Source organism: Symsagittifera roscoffensis, chromosome 6 (assembly GCF_963678635.1).
Source record: "Symsagittifera roscoffensis chromosome 6, txSymRosc1.1, whole genome shotgun sequence".
Classification (NCBI taxonomy): domain Eukaryota; kingdom Metazoa; phylum Xenacoelomorpha; order Acoela; family Convolutidae; genus Symsagittifera; species Symsagittifera roscoffensis.
The window spans coordinates 39,879,787-39,896,150 of NC_087067.1; the positions used below are offsets into that span (position 1 = coordinate 39,879,787).

Sequence of the window (16,364 nt, forward strand, 5' to 3'; positions counted from 1 at the left end):
GGGGGGGGGGGGGGGGGGGTTGCCATTAACAATATCCTCGATTTTTTCATAAACTGAGTTTCCAAAAAGCTAGTGACTCAAACTTCGCTTGAACAAAAAAATTATCCCTTGTGCTGAATACTTTACATATAAAGCTGAATATTTTTTATGTAAACTGTAGCAAGACTGCTTGTATCAGGACAAAGCTCTTAATGACAATGCCTTTTAAGGTTTAGGGAGCAGTAATAACAAAAGAAAAATTCATTGTAATAAAACAAAAAGAAATTTTTTTTGCTAAATTTGAAATTTTTTATGAAAATCATCTGCCCACACGACATATAAAGTACAAAAGGATAAATTTTGCTCCTTGTAACAAATCAATTGTAGCAAATAAGCTTTTTTGAACCAATTTGGTGCGATTTCTAAGACGGAATAAATTTCTGCTCACGCATTGATAGCGCGAATTATATCGCGCGTTAATTGTCCCAAATTGGCCAAAATGGCAACCTTTAAACCCCATAATTTTACGAAAAAAGATCACAGGTGTAATATCTTTTCAAATTTAAGCTCAGAACAATAATAACTTCTGAGTGATATGAAAATAATCTTTCAAAAATGGCTTACATGCCAAAGTTAAAAAGCACATGCTAAAGTTAGAAAGTCATTTTCAAAGATAAAAAAATACATGCTGTTGATAAATCTCAAGTTGTTTTTTTTGTGAGCGTAACCAGCAAAACCAGCAAACATATAACCAGCATCTAACCGCTATTATTTTATAAATTATCTGATGAATCAAAGACAGACTCAAAGATTGCCAATATAAGGGTTGCAATTTTCACTTCCAAGATCCATGTTTTTTAACAAGAACTCTTTTGGCCGGTCATAACGAAACTTTTTTTGCAAAAGTTTGTAAACCCTTGCAACCACATTACGAGGCCTGAATGTGTATTTTGTGATTTGTAAGTAGATTCCTAAACAAGAGCGCTCTCTTTGTTCTCCTTTCCTTCTTTCACTCTCTTTGATGAATTTTTCCGTCAAAATTTCAAAGTATTCAAAGACTTATTTCTGGATTGGAGACCTACAAACACCAAATTGTGTACAGTGTACAATGACCTGGTAATGCAGATACTTGTCTCATATTACATTTTGTATATAAAAGAATGGCAACGAAAACCCATACTGAATCAGAACCCACACCAACACAGCTGAGGAGCTGGAATCAGTTCAAAACTAGTATTTATATCCATTATATTATTGATAAAAGTATCTCTACAAAATACTAACCAATCATCATGACAGCAACAAACTTAAAACTAAAAAACTCTCTAAATCCTAGTTAGGTGGAACCAGTTCAAAACAAGTATTTAGTTTATATAATTATAATTTTGGTAAACTATCTCTTTAAAATATTTAGAACTTACCAATCATGATCCATAACTAACACTTACAAAAATGTGTAAGTTTCAGCCAGAAGAGAATAAACTTAACTTAGCAAACAGTTGCATTTCTACACCACAGTTCCTGTTATCTAGCTTCGCAAATACCAGTACACACTAGATCTCTTGAGACTGAGAGATATAAGAGTAAGATTAAGATTGGTATTAGACTAAGAAGTATCACGAATCTATCCGGCCGAAAATAAGATAGCGTGACGAACAGACGGTGTACCTTATCTGAACTTACTCTATGAGCGTGCCTCTTGGACTTGGACTCATCTGGTGCGATCAGGAGTCTCGAACTGACCTCTATACATTTGGATTTAGCAAATACAAAATAGAAATAAGATCAAAAACACACCACAAAATGTTATACAGTATTGGAAACTTAATGAGTATACCTCCACGTCTCATTACGTCTAATCAATTCAACCAATTTTAAAAACTTACACCAAGTTAAAACCCGGACAGCGGAACGAGCTTCTACATCGTGAAACGAAAAAGCAGACTGCACCGACTATTTCTCTATAAAATTCACAATGCAGTAAAATTTTCATTCTCTCACTTGAATTAGAAAAAAACTTGGAGCCGTAAGATTGTATAACAAGCATTTATAACACCATAAAGACTGATCTAGAATCACAAAAAACATTTCGAAAAATCTGCAGTAACTAGTGTAAATTTAATTTTTATTTAAATTCAAATACAAAAAGTAATTGATAATTTAATTTAAAATTAGTTTTATCAAAATTATGAAAAGTTTCTTGATTCTCAAGGACAGTTATCTTTTTTCACGTTGTTTTTGTTTGTTCATCTAAAACATATCACAAATCACAAACTGATCACATTTAAAGTTTCAAACCTAATCTTTTCTTGAATTTTTTTTACCTTTAAATTAAATATTGTAATGGCTTAGCTTTGTTTTAATTCAAAATATTTATTTTTTTGAACCAGATTATCAAAGCTATCCTTGTTTCGTTTAAAAAAATTTTTTTTTCAAATTTTAAATCATATTAAGTACTTGATCATCAAGGTTTTCCTTGGATAAAAAAAAAACAAGTTTGTTCCTCCCATCTCCAAAATACTAGAGTATAACGACCTCAAATGTCGATTCACTCTCTAGCCCTTACAAACGATCCAGGACTAATTGGAATTTTTCAAATAACTAATCATTTAAATAAGAATAAAAAGTGAAGAACTTCAGTTACTCATCCTTCACTTGATCCCCTCCTCTTAGTTAACCCAAGCTAAACACAACGTAATACTAGTAAGAACTAAAATAGTACCTAACGATCTACTTGTGTTCTAATTATACTTGAATCTTGTGGATTGATTTACTTTTCTCCAACTCTCAATCACAAATCACAACCCTAAGTAAGATTAAGTTTTGAGTCTTAAATAAAACTTAACCACCGAGAAATTATTAAATCTTTCTTACGAATTGATATACTTTTTCTTCAACCCATCTATACACACCAATCTATTCAGCCAAAGATAAAGATAACTTCAGAAAAAACGCGAGGACTAATAGTTTAATATATAGAAAACCTAACACTTGAATTTTGCAACCATCAACCTATTACTTCTGTCAAGAGCTAATTTAGGATACAAACAAACAGTAGTTCTCCACAACTGTTTAAATCTAGGTGAAAGATACGATCTTGTAATCACACCACATAAACAAAAAATAGGATACATTAGATCGAAAGATCAAACAAAAAGAAGGCAATAATCAAAACAAAAACAGATCCTTAAGTCAGATTCGGAATCCGACTCAACTACAAAACAAGAATTTAGTAAACGATCTAAGATATTTTTCAGAATCAGAAGCTACAACAGCATAATCATTGAAAAGTAAACACAGAATAAAAAACTCAAATATTCGCAAACCAGTATGACTCTATTAGAATCAACCAATAAGTCATATTAACCGTTATTCCTACGAAAAACGATTTAATACGATGATAATTTTGACGACGACTCTATCCTTTTGTTTGTCATTTATCTACAAAGCGATCCCTCTAGAGGAAAAGAACAAATTTGCCATAATCTATTTACAAACTTGTTCCAAAAGGAAGTAGCACGTTTAAACAACAATTCCCTGAAAAAAATCATAAAACTAGGATTTGATCTTCATCCACCAGGCATCAGTAATATCACCACAGCTGAATCTTCACAAATGATGTTTTTTCTATCAGTTATAGTTTTGTTCCTACATTAGGGACAAATGAAACGTTTTAAGTATCACCACCACAAACATCTCGACATGCAATAGTAAGACTAGAAACAAATCTTTTTCTCACAGTTTTTAGAATCACCTCAGGAAACATTCAATGACAAAAAAAACTCACAAATAATTAAAGTTGGTCAACATAGATTTTTAGCATGGTTCATCATAGATTATTTTCAACACAACCTGAATTAAATTTGTGAGTTTGTATGAAACATTTTGTTTATCACCACCACAAACAACTCGACATGCAATAGTAAGACGAGAAATAGCATTTTTCACAGTTTTTAGATTCAACTTGTGGAACACTCACTGACAACAAAACTCACAAATAATTAAAGTTGGCCTACAAAAAATCTTAGTATGGTTCATCTTGATTATCTACAGTACAACTTAAATTTAATTTGTGATTTTTTATGAAACACTTTATTTATCACCACCACAAACATCTCGACATGCAATAGTAAGACGGGAAATAAATCTTTTCTCACAAATTTCAGACTCAATTTGTGAAACACTCCTTGACCACAAAAACTCACAAATAATTCAAGTTGGTCTACAAAGAATCTTTGCGTGGTTCATCGTGATTATTTTTAGTACAAATTGTATTTACTTGTGATTTTTTTATGAAACATTTTATTTATCACCACCACAAACATCTCAACATGCAATAGTGAGACGGGAATTAAATCTTTTCTCACAACTTTCAGACTCAATTTGTGAAACACTTCTTGACAACAAAAACTCACAAATAATCAAAAACTATGTACGAAGAATCTTAGCATAGTTCATTATATATTGTTTTCAACATTTGAATTTTTTTTCACATGCAAAAAAAAATTTTCGACCACAAACAAACAATGAAACAACATTTGCAAATGAAACAGATTATATTAGGGGCCCTAAATGGTCCCGATTATAATTTTTTAATATTCCGAACGAGTGCAGCAATTGCAATCATCTCAGTATACAGAGATTATTTAAGAGTAACTCCACTTACAACTGATACAATACTTTTAAATTATAACACAATACTTAATGAAAGATCAAGTAATAATATTTTTTAATCAACATTTATAAAAGCACATGAAACCCTTAACAGAACTAGAAACCTAATACAACAAGATATCAAATTTTACATCACATTTCATAAACAAAGAAATTGTCCAAACGCTACCTACAATGACTGTACAAAGTGTCTCACCTATACAGCTGACATTTACAACACCATTTAATCAAAACAATACTCCTATTCTACAAACGAAATTGCAATCAACAGTTAGACCATCCTTCGATCCTAATTACTACTATATGGATTTCCAAATAAGTAGACCAATTACCAAAAAACGACCACCTAATAAACAAAAACACGCAAAAGGCAATAACTTTGCAAACCAAAAAAATGATAACTTCGCAAATAATAACAATAAGAATCCAATAGCAAGACTACTTTACACCATCCGAAATCAATCTCAAGAACATAAATATAACCAACAGATGCCAAAACCAGTACCGCAATCAGTATTTTCCAAATGAAAATGAAACCATACCTTATGGATGGATCATCTATAACATATTGAAAAAACTACTCATGGTACTCACAGGAACAGACCATAAATACTCCGTAGAAGACTACTGAAAAGCTGTTACAGCAAGTCTACTCTTAAACATAGGCCAAGAACCTATAAACACTTTACTTCATCAAAATTGCATCCTTAGGCGTACAGCACTGACACAAATTAAACTGGACTGCGCAGATCAATTTTTTTGGTTTTTGGTTTAACCCATAGATTTGAAATCAGATTGGAAAGGATTTACTCAAGAAACTCCAAAAATATTCGGTTCTGAACGAAACAAAGAATATCAAAAAGTTTATGCAACGAATTTTGCAGACTTCCGATTGAAACGATAAAACAACTTCCAGTAAGTTTCGAAACTCTAGTACGATAAGCATTTTCTCTCAACACACATGACTACAAAAACACAAAAAAGACAGAAACTCTAAAGATGACTTTAACACAACCAATTTAGAGTTCCGAAAACTCGCAGACAAATGAGAACTATGTACGAAGAATCTTAGCATAGTTCATTATATATTGTTTTCAACATTTTGAATTTAATTTCAGATGCAAAAACAACTTTCGACCACAAACAAACAATGAAACAACATTTACAAATGGAACAGATTAAATTAGGGGCCCTAAATAGTCCCGATTATATTTATTTAAAATTCCGAACGAGTGCAGCAATTGCAATCATCTCAGTATACAGAGATTATTTAAGAGTAACTCCACTTAGAACTGATACAACACTTTTAAATTATAATACAATACTTAATGAAAGATCAAGTAATAATAGTTTTTAATCAACATTTATAAAAACACATGAAACCCTTAACAGAACTAGAAACCTAATACAAAAAGATATTAAATTTTACATCACATTTCATAAACAAAGAAATTGTCCAAACGCTACCTACAATGACTGTACAAAGTGTCTCACCTATACAACTGGCATTTACAACAGCATTTAATCAAAACAATACTCCTTTCCTACAAACGAAATTGCAATCAACAGTTAAACCATCCTTCGATCCTAATTACTACTATATGGATTTCCAAATAAGTAGACCAATTACCAAAAAACGACCACCTAATAAACAAAAACACGCAAAAGGCAATAACTTTACAAACCAAAAAAATGATAACTTCGCAAATAATAACAATAAGAATCCAATAGCAAGACTACTTTATACCATACGAAATCAATCTCAAGAACATAATTATAACCAACAGATGCCAAAACGAGTACCGCAATCAGTATTTTCCAAATGAAAATGAAACCATACCTTATGGATGGATCATCTATAACAAAAAAAAACTACTCATGGTACTCACAGGAACAGACCATAAACACTCCGTTGAGGACTACTGAAACGCTGTAACAGCAAGTCTACTCTTAAACATAGGCCCAGAACCTATAAACACACTACTTCATCAAAATTGGATCCTCAGGCATACAGCACTGACACAAATTAAACTGGACTGCGCAGATCAAATTTTTTGGGTTTTGGTTTAACCCATAGATTTTAAATCCGATTGGAAAGGATTTACGCAAGAAACTCCAAAAACATTCGGTTGTGAACGAAACAAAGAATATCAAAAAATTTTATGTAACGAATTTTGTAGACTTCCGATTGAAACGATAAAACAACTTGCAGTAAGTTTCAAAACTCTAGTACGATAAGCATTTTCTCTCAACACACATGACTGCAAAAACACAAAAAAGACAGAAACTCTAAAGATGACTTTAACACAACCATTATAGAGTTCCGAAAACTCGCACACAAATGAGAACTATGTACGAAGAATCTTAGCATAGTTCATTATATATTAACAAGCTGAAATCACAATGAAACTTGTGGAAACAGAAAACTACAAAACGTAGAAAAAAAAGAAAAAAACTAAAACTTCAGAAATACATAAGATCCAAGACTCCGATAATGAACTAGCAGAAAAAGCACTGAAATTCTTATTATATATGAGGAAAAAATTTCAAGGCAAATTTTCATTCAAAAACTGGTATATTTATTGCCGCAGATACGGACATAGTATTGCTGAAAGTAGACAAAAACAGCAAAATAATTCTAATAGACCACCAAAATATCAAAAACCTAATAAATATTTCTACCAATACATGAAAAAGACCAGAGTTTACCACACAAAAACATTCAAATTAAAAAATAGTTCAGGAAAACCACTTCGAACTAGCTATAGTAATAGCATATCACAAACACCTTCATATATTATTTTTCGCGAAGATCACCAAATAGACGAAACATTCACAAAACCGATATAGTAGAATAAATAGCCAAATCACTCAGTACAGAAAAAAATATTCCAGATCCAATTCCAATATAAGTAACTACTCAAACTATAATAGAAACCATCCATACTCAAATTCTCGAAATAGGTTCAACTCTAATGATCGATCAAGAAATTTTTTCTAAAACCGCAATCGTAACTACTCGAACCACCGTTACAGTAACTAGTCTAACAAAAGATCACGAAACTACTCTAACAATAGATCATATATTAATAATTACAACAATTAACCACGTGAAAATTCAAGAAACAGAAAAAAAAAATTATCAAAATAGATCAAAAACTATACTCAATCACCACATCGGAGCAATTCACAATATCTAAATCGATGAAATCAAAATTATAGAATTAGTACGCCAAAACATCAACGACAAATAAATCAAGTACAATCTACAAATGAAAAGAGCCCAGACCTCCCAGGTATTTACGATACAAAATTTCAAAAAATTCAATTAAACCACATACACTGTGAGAGCACAGATTACAGAAAAGAAACCGGAAACACATTAGTTATGAACATGCTTAGAATTGAACATTAGTACAAAAACCAATTGAATCGAACTATTATCAGAGTGAAGACGCAAACTCAGAACAACAAAACAATCAAGATAACTTGAATTACACTCCTCATATAATCTAAAATAACTCAAATACAAACAATATATACCAACGCACAAAAAAAGAGTATCACAACCAAAAGAAAAAAATTAGACAGTGTTCGCCGTTCCTGTAAAAAGAAATTGTCGTTCCTGTGGTCTCGTGGTTCCGTGGGATCATCGGCTCGTGGTTCTATGGGAGTGTGGGTTCGTCTCTCATAGTCATGCGGTTGTCTTTCAATTTCTTGTTCGTGAGGAAACGCCGATGGTCATGGACAGTTCAGATACGGTGATGCTGATATATAAGGATTCAGTTAAGCTAATTATGGCTGCTACTGCTGAGGCTGGCCTTGATGTACCATCGACGGGCCTGAGTGGATATGTCGCAGAGGGTTAAGTGGTTGCCCATATATCGGTGGATTTGGCGGGGCGAAACGTCGTGGGGCTGCTCGCAAAGAGGTTAACGGTGTCGCAGGAGCAAATGATGTTTTCTCTGGTGCTGCGAACGGTGACGGATACACAGGGATGCTAGAGGGCACTGCAATTTTTGATGGAGATTTGGAAGGCAGTGAATATTAGCTTTCAGCGTTTGACATTTTACTTGAATCCGTACATTTTTACTAGATTCAGATGAAAAATGAGATATGCAACTAATATTGAGCACAAGATTAGGATGAACTAATTTCAATTTAATGGCCTAGCTCCCCTTAAAATTGTCTAATTGTTAATGACGTCTAATTGTTAATGAAGGCTTCACTGATAAGAACTACAGCGCAGTTCCTATCAGTGAAGCCGTCATTATCAGTGACACATAAGTCCTGCATCAGGAAAATTGTCATAAGCGAATTCCTGAACCAAGGCTTATTTCATTTCAACTATTCAATCGCTCTTCAGTTCAGTCATATTAGAGTCTTTCATCCATGTCATCTTGCTAGGTAGAACTTTCCGGGTAAAGGAAAAAGTGCAAGTCCTCGATGCTGTCACTTCCATCTGGGAAAGTGCTATAATTTTGTAATTAAACAGCCATTGGTGCGTAAAGATTGGCCGGAAAGTGGTCTGATTGGCCGGAAAGTGCCATCTTTAGCGCCCCAGAGAAAATAAAACGCAGCAGCATTGAACGTAAGAAAATTCCACGAACGCAATGATGCTTGTGCCAACAGCAGAAGGCGGAAATCGAGAAAAGAGAAGCTTTCGTTAAGCCCCAGACAGCTGCACAGGGACTCGATGGTATTTTTCGAACATGCTGGGAGTGTCAAAAAAGGGATTGTCATAATCAACGACCCTTTCGTGGCCAAGGACACAGTTCGTTTGGTCGACAAACCTCAAGATGTTGCGTAAAATGGACCACCAGGCAGTGGCAGTTTATACTTCAAGTACTCCGATTTGAGAAACGAATCACTAGCCGAAACCATGAAACGAGTCGGAGAATCACTGCCAGACGATTTCATCAAATTCATGATAAAGGATGCTGAGAAACCTAGACCCGAAAAAAAAACCTCAGAGCCCAAGTCTAAAAAAATAAGGAGGAAAGACCGCAGGAAGATATTTTGAGTCGCCTTGATTGACTTGAGTCGCCAGAAAATGACATCTCCATGAAGTTTTCTCCAGGCATCAATGGTGTAATACAGATAAATTTATCTTATAACGAATCAAATGCATAATTAACCCACCCACTTCTCAAACTTATCCAACTTCTTTGATAATCTTTATATATGATCATTAATTTCATCTGATATCCTGAAAATTTAGTGCATTCAATTTGTACGGATGCAACTAATTGTTAGTATTATCGGTATTATAATTTCTCGTATTCTAATTACACACCGTATTCTAATTTGAGATTGAAGCTAGGATCGCTTATCTTGCGCGCCGGAGAAAAGCTCCGTGTCGATTATTTGAAATTCGATTGCACGAGCATTTGCTGAGAAACGAGCTCAATCGAAAAGTGGCGGAGCTTGCAGAAGAATATTTATTGATATTTAGCTGCTAGTTTCAATTTCGATATTTTTCCGAAAACAATAAGGATTTCTTTTCTTGTGTTTGTTTTTAGAAGTAAATTAGCTGCAATTTGAGTGATATCACCCACCCAATTAGCCAAACTTTGCAAAGTTTTTGGCAATAAAATCTAAAATCTAAAGATGCATTGGCTTGACGGGTAAAGAACAGGGCAAACTTTCAAATTGGTTCAAGCTACACCAGTAGCTGGAACAGGCCATTGGTTTGTCATCCAAACAGTGTGCTGCTAAGTTTTTGGGTAGTATAATCTCAGGACTTTTTGGATGCCATCAAACTTGGGATTCTGTGCTTTTGGGAAAATGGGATTTGTTGCCAGCAAAAAATGAACGTTCAGACTCAAAACTGCTTCCTTATTAACGCTTATGCAAATTAACGCTTTTTATAACAACTGTTGCTTTGCATTAGATTGCTAAAACTATCGTTCAATATCAGGTCATTTGGCCTAGCGGGTAAGACACCGCCAATAAAATCGCATTTCAGGAGTTCGCGCCCAAGCCGGAGTTTTTTTACTAGCCTAGATTTAGCTAATTTCTGATCACAATTAAAATGAGAAATAAAGAATTTTAAGAAAATTGCTTTATTTTAACATTTCAAAAAGAGTTTCTGACCAGAAATTAGATTGGATATAAAACATTTCAGGTCAGAAATAAAGAATTTTCTCGGTACGGGAGTTAATCTTTCAGTTTAAATTGTGGAAATTTAGTCCGTTGAACCCTCCATGCGTTTACGAGCTAAATGTTGAAAAGGGAATCTGAAGATTTAAAACTGTCGAAAATTCATAACCAGAGTTACAGCAAAGGGAGGGTCGGATTTTAATCCAAAAATAAGTTGCAAATAGTTTTAAGCAAGATATTAGCTTTCAGTTTGATTACCTCTGACACAGGGATGTATTATTTTTGTTCAATTGCAAAACGGTTTTTTCTTTTTTCAAGAGAGGACAGCAGAAAAGCAAGTAAGGAAATCAATAACAAGTAGACAAACACCGTGTTGAAGTTGCAGACATAGTGGCAGTAACCGTTTTTTTTTTTGATATGTATATGTCGCAAGATGCCTTACGTGCTATTATACGACATAGCCATCAAAAGACAACTGCTACTGCCACTATAACTGCAAGCTGTAAGAAAAAAAAATCAATTTAAAACTATGGGATATAAATTCAGGTGGCACTAATCATACACCTGCTAAACAATAAATAATTTCTAAAACATTTTTTTTTTCAAATTCTACAGGCCGTGGGGAATTTTTTTCAATAATGGCATTAGAATGGCGTTAGTATGGCATAATTTTTAACGTGTTTTGTTGTTTTTGGCCTAATTTTAGTTAAAAGGACTAATTTTACAGAAAAAAAAGACACGTAACAAAACTTGAAAAGCATTTTGAAAAAAAAAGTTTGAAATGAAACATATAGTAATAATTTAAAGATGCAAGCTGCTACTAGGATCTCAATGATAATATTTAGACCTTTATCTGTTTGTAAAGCCATTTGAATTTAACAATAATTTATGTAAATTTAACATATTAATTTCCCAACGGTCGCCGACACCATACAAGAATATTCGAGCTAGTAATAAACTTAGATATCAATTTCGTTCTGTTCAAATAATATTGTTCTATCGGGCATCAGCTCGGTTACTGCAAACTTAAATTAAAACATAACAAAATTACAGTATTTACTTAAGTGGCAATTATAACTATTTGAATTTAGTAAGTAGTTGAATGAGTGCGGTATGGATTACCACTGGGCATATCTGTATATTACTCTTTTCTTTTTTTCTGTTATTTTCTTTTGTATCATCCAGGAACATGTATGTTGCAGTTCAGGACAGATATGCGATCTCACAACGAATGGATTAACTCTGGGCATATCTGTAATTTTCCTTTATTTCTGCACAGAACTTATCTTGACAACAATCCGCGTGTTCTATAACTTCTATAACCAACAAAGTTCAATTTTCAGCTCAATTTGCATTAGGACGACAGTGAAAATAAATTTGAAAAAAATATATTATAGAGTTATTTTGAGATTTTCCAAAGAAATTTGAGAGTTCTTGATAAATTTTGTGTGAAACTGATCAAAATTTTATCCTGTTTCAATACAATATGCAACCTATAATCTAAATGAACTATACTTATTATGACCGCATAAGCTTTGAACTTCTACCGAGTTCACAAATTTTAGTTTGACTCCAGCTTGAAAAACAACTAAAGCCATTAAAAAAACCAAAAATCAATTACAAAGGTTTTTTTTGGTTTTTTTTTTGCAGAAGATTTTGCACTTGCAGTTCTGTCTTTGCTGATAAATTCAAATCCGTCCAAAATTGAAGGTCTTTTTCGTTCCGACGTTCAAAAAAAGATAACCAAGTATTTGTGCTCGCGGTGGTTTTTCTCTTCAAACATTGAATTCAAAAAAGGTTTCTGACTTGTGATCCTTTTTGCGAAAAGTTACGAGTGTTTGAAAAGTGCGAGTTTGGTCAACTTGGGATGATTATCGAGCGATATACTCTTTGCTTTAACGCGTAATCAGCTATTAAATCCGACTCCAAAATTGTTCCAACTGCAATTGAGTTCTATAATAAATTTAAAAATTTTATGATTCGGATTTTTTATTCGAGAAACTTTCGCCCCATACGCTTTCCCAGTAAATAAAGATGACCTTAGTGGCTAGTAACGTATTATTAACACCAATTATTTTGCCTAACTGTTCCGACTTTCGAAGATTGTAATAAACATATACATTCGGAGTGGTTTTTGTTATTCAGACCGTATGCCGAAAGAATGTGTCACTTGGGAGATCGATTCTTAGACATGAGATCGTTTCGAAATGAATTGAGGCAAATTTAATGGTTTTGTTGATTCCAGATATGATTCAAATTTTCAAACAAAACCTATTTCTGATGAGTTGATGGTCAGGCGGAACATTCAGGGCGTTGCTCTTACACCAGCAGTCATATTTCCTTGTATAAAGATTTAAGATGTGATTTAAAAGCCGCTTTTCTTTTAGAAGCACGAAAGATAATGCGTGTTATTGCACCCCAATTATTCAAATTTTCAACCCCCATATTTTTTCGAAAAATAATCACTAAAAAAAGGTATTTTTTTTTGCTTAGGGTATCAATGATTTTCAGAAAGATGGTGATTTAACGAATTGGGCATAAAGCTTGAATTCAATGAAAATCAAGGCGCTACCTCGAAAAAAAAACTAAAAACACTTGTTAAGAACATTTAATAAAAAAGTTTACTGCGAAAGGAACTCTGAATTATTAAAAATATCAGTAAAATAAACGCATTTAATCTAGATTACAACGATCAGCAAAAAATCTTCTTTTTTTATCAAATTCAACATAATGAGTTGATAACGATAAACTGAAGAAAAAAAATCTTTTTCAGGGGATCTCATCGTAACAGCAATTACGGCCTTTTAAATATTTCAAAGCTTTTGGGTTTTATAGAAAATTTGCAGGTCCCTAAAGCGCCTACATAACGCTAAATAAAGTTTCACCAATTTTTTTGAAAAATTGAAAAACGTTTTTCAGGCACGTAATTACACCACTTAAAAGTTATTTGAAAGAAAAAGTTGTGTTTATACTCCCTTGTTGCGGTTAATTTGAAAATTTTTTGGAAAGTATGTTCGGTTGAAACGTGGTAATTTATTATTCTATAATTTTTGAAAACGAGTATATGAGTATAACAGGGGTATAAAATAAAATATGAAATCGTTGCATAAAAATATCATAAATTAGATATAAAATATCATTAAGAGTACTACTCTAGTTCGTATAGGAAGCGTTTTGTTCTTTTTTTTGTGAATATTTAAACTTTCGAATTTCTATTTTGAAAAAGCCGTTTTTTCGGTTCAACTAATTTGTCTGTGTTATGGGTCGAGCGCATTCTTATGCTTCTGCTATTTTTCCTAGAAAGCTTTTAACTTCTAGCTCCATTGAAATTTCATTGTCAATGATCACACCTGAATACTTAACTTGAATTTTCTGTGGTTGTAGTCTCTGCTAATTCCATCATTTGCATTTCTTAGCTTGGTTTCATTCTTTTTAAATTTTTTTTAAACAGTTCAAACCGTCTCCTTTAGTTCTTTTTTATGCTGTCTTTTAGTTCTTTTAATTCTGGTTTTTAAACAGTTCAAGTTGTCTTCTTTAGCCTTAGCTTAGTTTGTCTCTTTTAGTCCCCGTACCGAAAAAACTCTTTTCTTGCTGACCTGGAATACTTTATATCTAATCTAATTTTCTGTTCAGAAATTATTTGTGAAATGTTTTTTAAAAAAGTAAGGATTTTCCTAAATTTCTTTAATTCTGATCAGAAATTAGCTATTTCTACCAAGAAAAAACTCAGGCTTGGGTGCAAAATCCTGACCTGCTAATTTTTTGGCATTTTCTTAACCGCTAGGCTAGATGACCTGATACTGAATGATAGTTTTAGCAATCTAAAGCAAAGCAACACTTGTTACAATCTAATGCAAAGCAACACTTGTTATACGCAGTGAACTGATTTCTGATTATTTCTTTCCAGAAATTGTTTAATTCTAAACTAAGAAAGAAATAGATCATTAATGTACAAAAAATAGAAAAAATTTAGCTGGGTAATTATTAAACATTTCTATCTAGAAAAACAGCCATCGCTGGGTACGGATCTTTTTTAGTCCTGTTTTTTAAACAGTTCAAATTTTTTTCTGTAAAGTTTTTTGAAAAATAGAACCGAAAATCACAAATGGAAAAAACTCAGAACAATGCAGTACAAAAAAAATATCATCGAAGTTAAATTAGATATCGCTTTAAAAAATGTGTATCAGTTTTACTTTGTGATTTAGTGACAATTTATTAGGTTCTAGTGACTTCATTTTTTGAATGCTCGTTATTTCTTTTCTGTAATTTACTCGCTGCTGAATGCAATCAAAACTTTAATGTCCCTGAACAAACGCATCACTTCAAGTTCCATTTGTCTGGGGAAGTTCGTCTAAACAGGGACTGCATACCATCTTTTAGGCCTCCAGTGCCAGTAGTTTTGTTTTCTGGGCAATCCGGTTGAAGCAGCTATTTGTTGGTCCAGATCATCGGAGGGGAGGGTAAAAATTTATTGCTGTTAAAAAATTAGGATAAAACTCGTTGTTGATTAAGATTGGATAACTTAAACTATGACTAGTTTAAGAAGGTGATTGATTAAGATTCCTACAAGTTAGTTGTAGGCTTTTATCTAAGACTAAATAAAAGACTGTGGTATCTATCTAAAGTAAAAGATGTTAAAAAGGTTGAATTAGTTTCAGATGATTTGTTGCATATCGAACATGATAGTGAACAAATTCTAAATCTACCAAAAGCCGTTGCGCTTTTGGCAGGTGTTTTAAATTAGTATGGTAAAGGTCACCGCTAAGTATAGCTCAGAGGTTAAACGGTCAACATTAAATAACACATTTTACATTCCCCGCGAAAATTTATTTATAACCTATCACTTTCGCCACGCAAATGAAATGTTTTGGCGCTGGGGTGAATGAGCGGGTAGGCTGGTCGGGCAAGACCCCACAGAAGGGCCCGATGGGCAAGAAGATAGCATTATAAAAAGCACCGTGAACCATAATAGCATCTTCCATAATAGCGAAAACTTATCTATAGCCCATTACTTTCGCCACACAAAAGAAATGTTTTGGCGCTGGGCTAGAATGAGCGGGTAGGCTGGTCAGGGGAAACCCCACAGAATGGCCCGATTGACAAGAGGGTAGCACTATAATGGATAGGTCGAATATTTATCCAGTGGTGACACCCAATGGGTGAGAGAAGGATTTAGCAGCAGTGAAAGCGAGGTTATAAGGCTCAAATTAAAATTTATAGTGGTACCAGAAATAATCCAATTTTAGCGTATTATGCCAGCACTATTGTTTTAGCTCTAAATGCGTTAAAGTGTTACGCAGGGTTCGACAGTAAGCAAAATACTAGGATACTAAAAAGTTTGTTTTAATGGAGTTTCTGAAAATTTCTGAGAATTTTAATAGCAAAGTGACTAATCTTCAATACTTCTAATTTGCGTCCCGATTTGCAGCTCTGTTAATCGTCCATCTCCTTAACTCCTCAAGCGTCATTGGCCGTCCTAAGAGTTCTATCGCCGAAATGATAGAGGGAGTGTTCAGCCAGTCCGGATCGAGTAAAATGGGTGAAGATGTTGATAAAACAGTTTCGGAGGGTAGGCCCGATGGGTTGAATTGGGTGGTGCAGACCTCAGG

General features: G+C 33.4%; 1 long non-coding RNA gene across 2 annotated transcripts in view; it reads right to left on the reverse strand.

The window, feature by feature from the left end:
• Positions 1 to 632, reverse strand: part of LOC134848423 (uncharacterized) — a 31,786-nt gene extending 31,154 nt beyond the window's left edge. The window contains exon 1 of one of the 2 annotated variants that reach the window (XR_010162937.1): positions 428 to 632. This is a non-coding gene — a long non-coding RNA (uncharacterized LOC134848423). Of the gene's footprint in view, positions 1 to 310 lie in introns of both variants that reach the window. The other variant, XR_010162936.1, reaches the window with a different exon arrangement.
• Between the last annotated feature and the right edge of the window lie 15,732 nt (positions 633 to 16,364).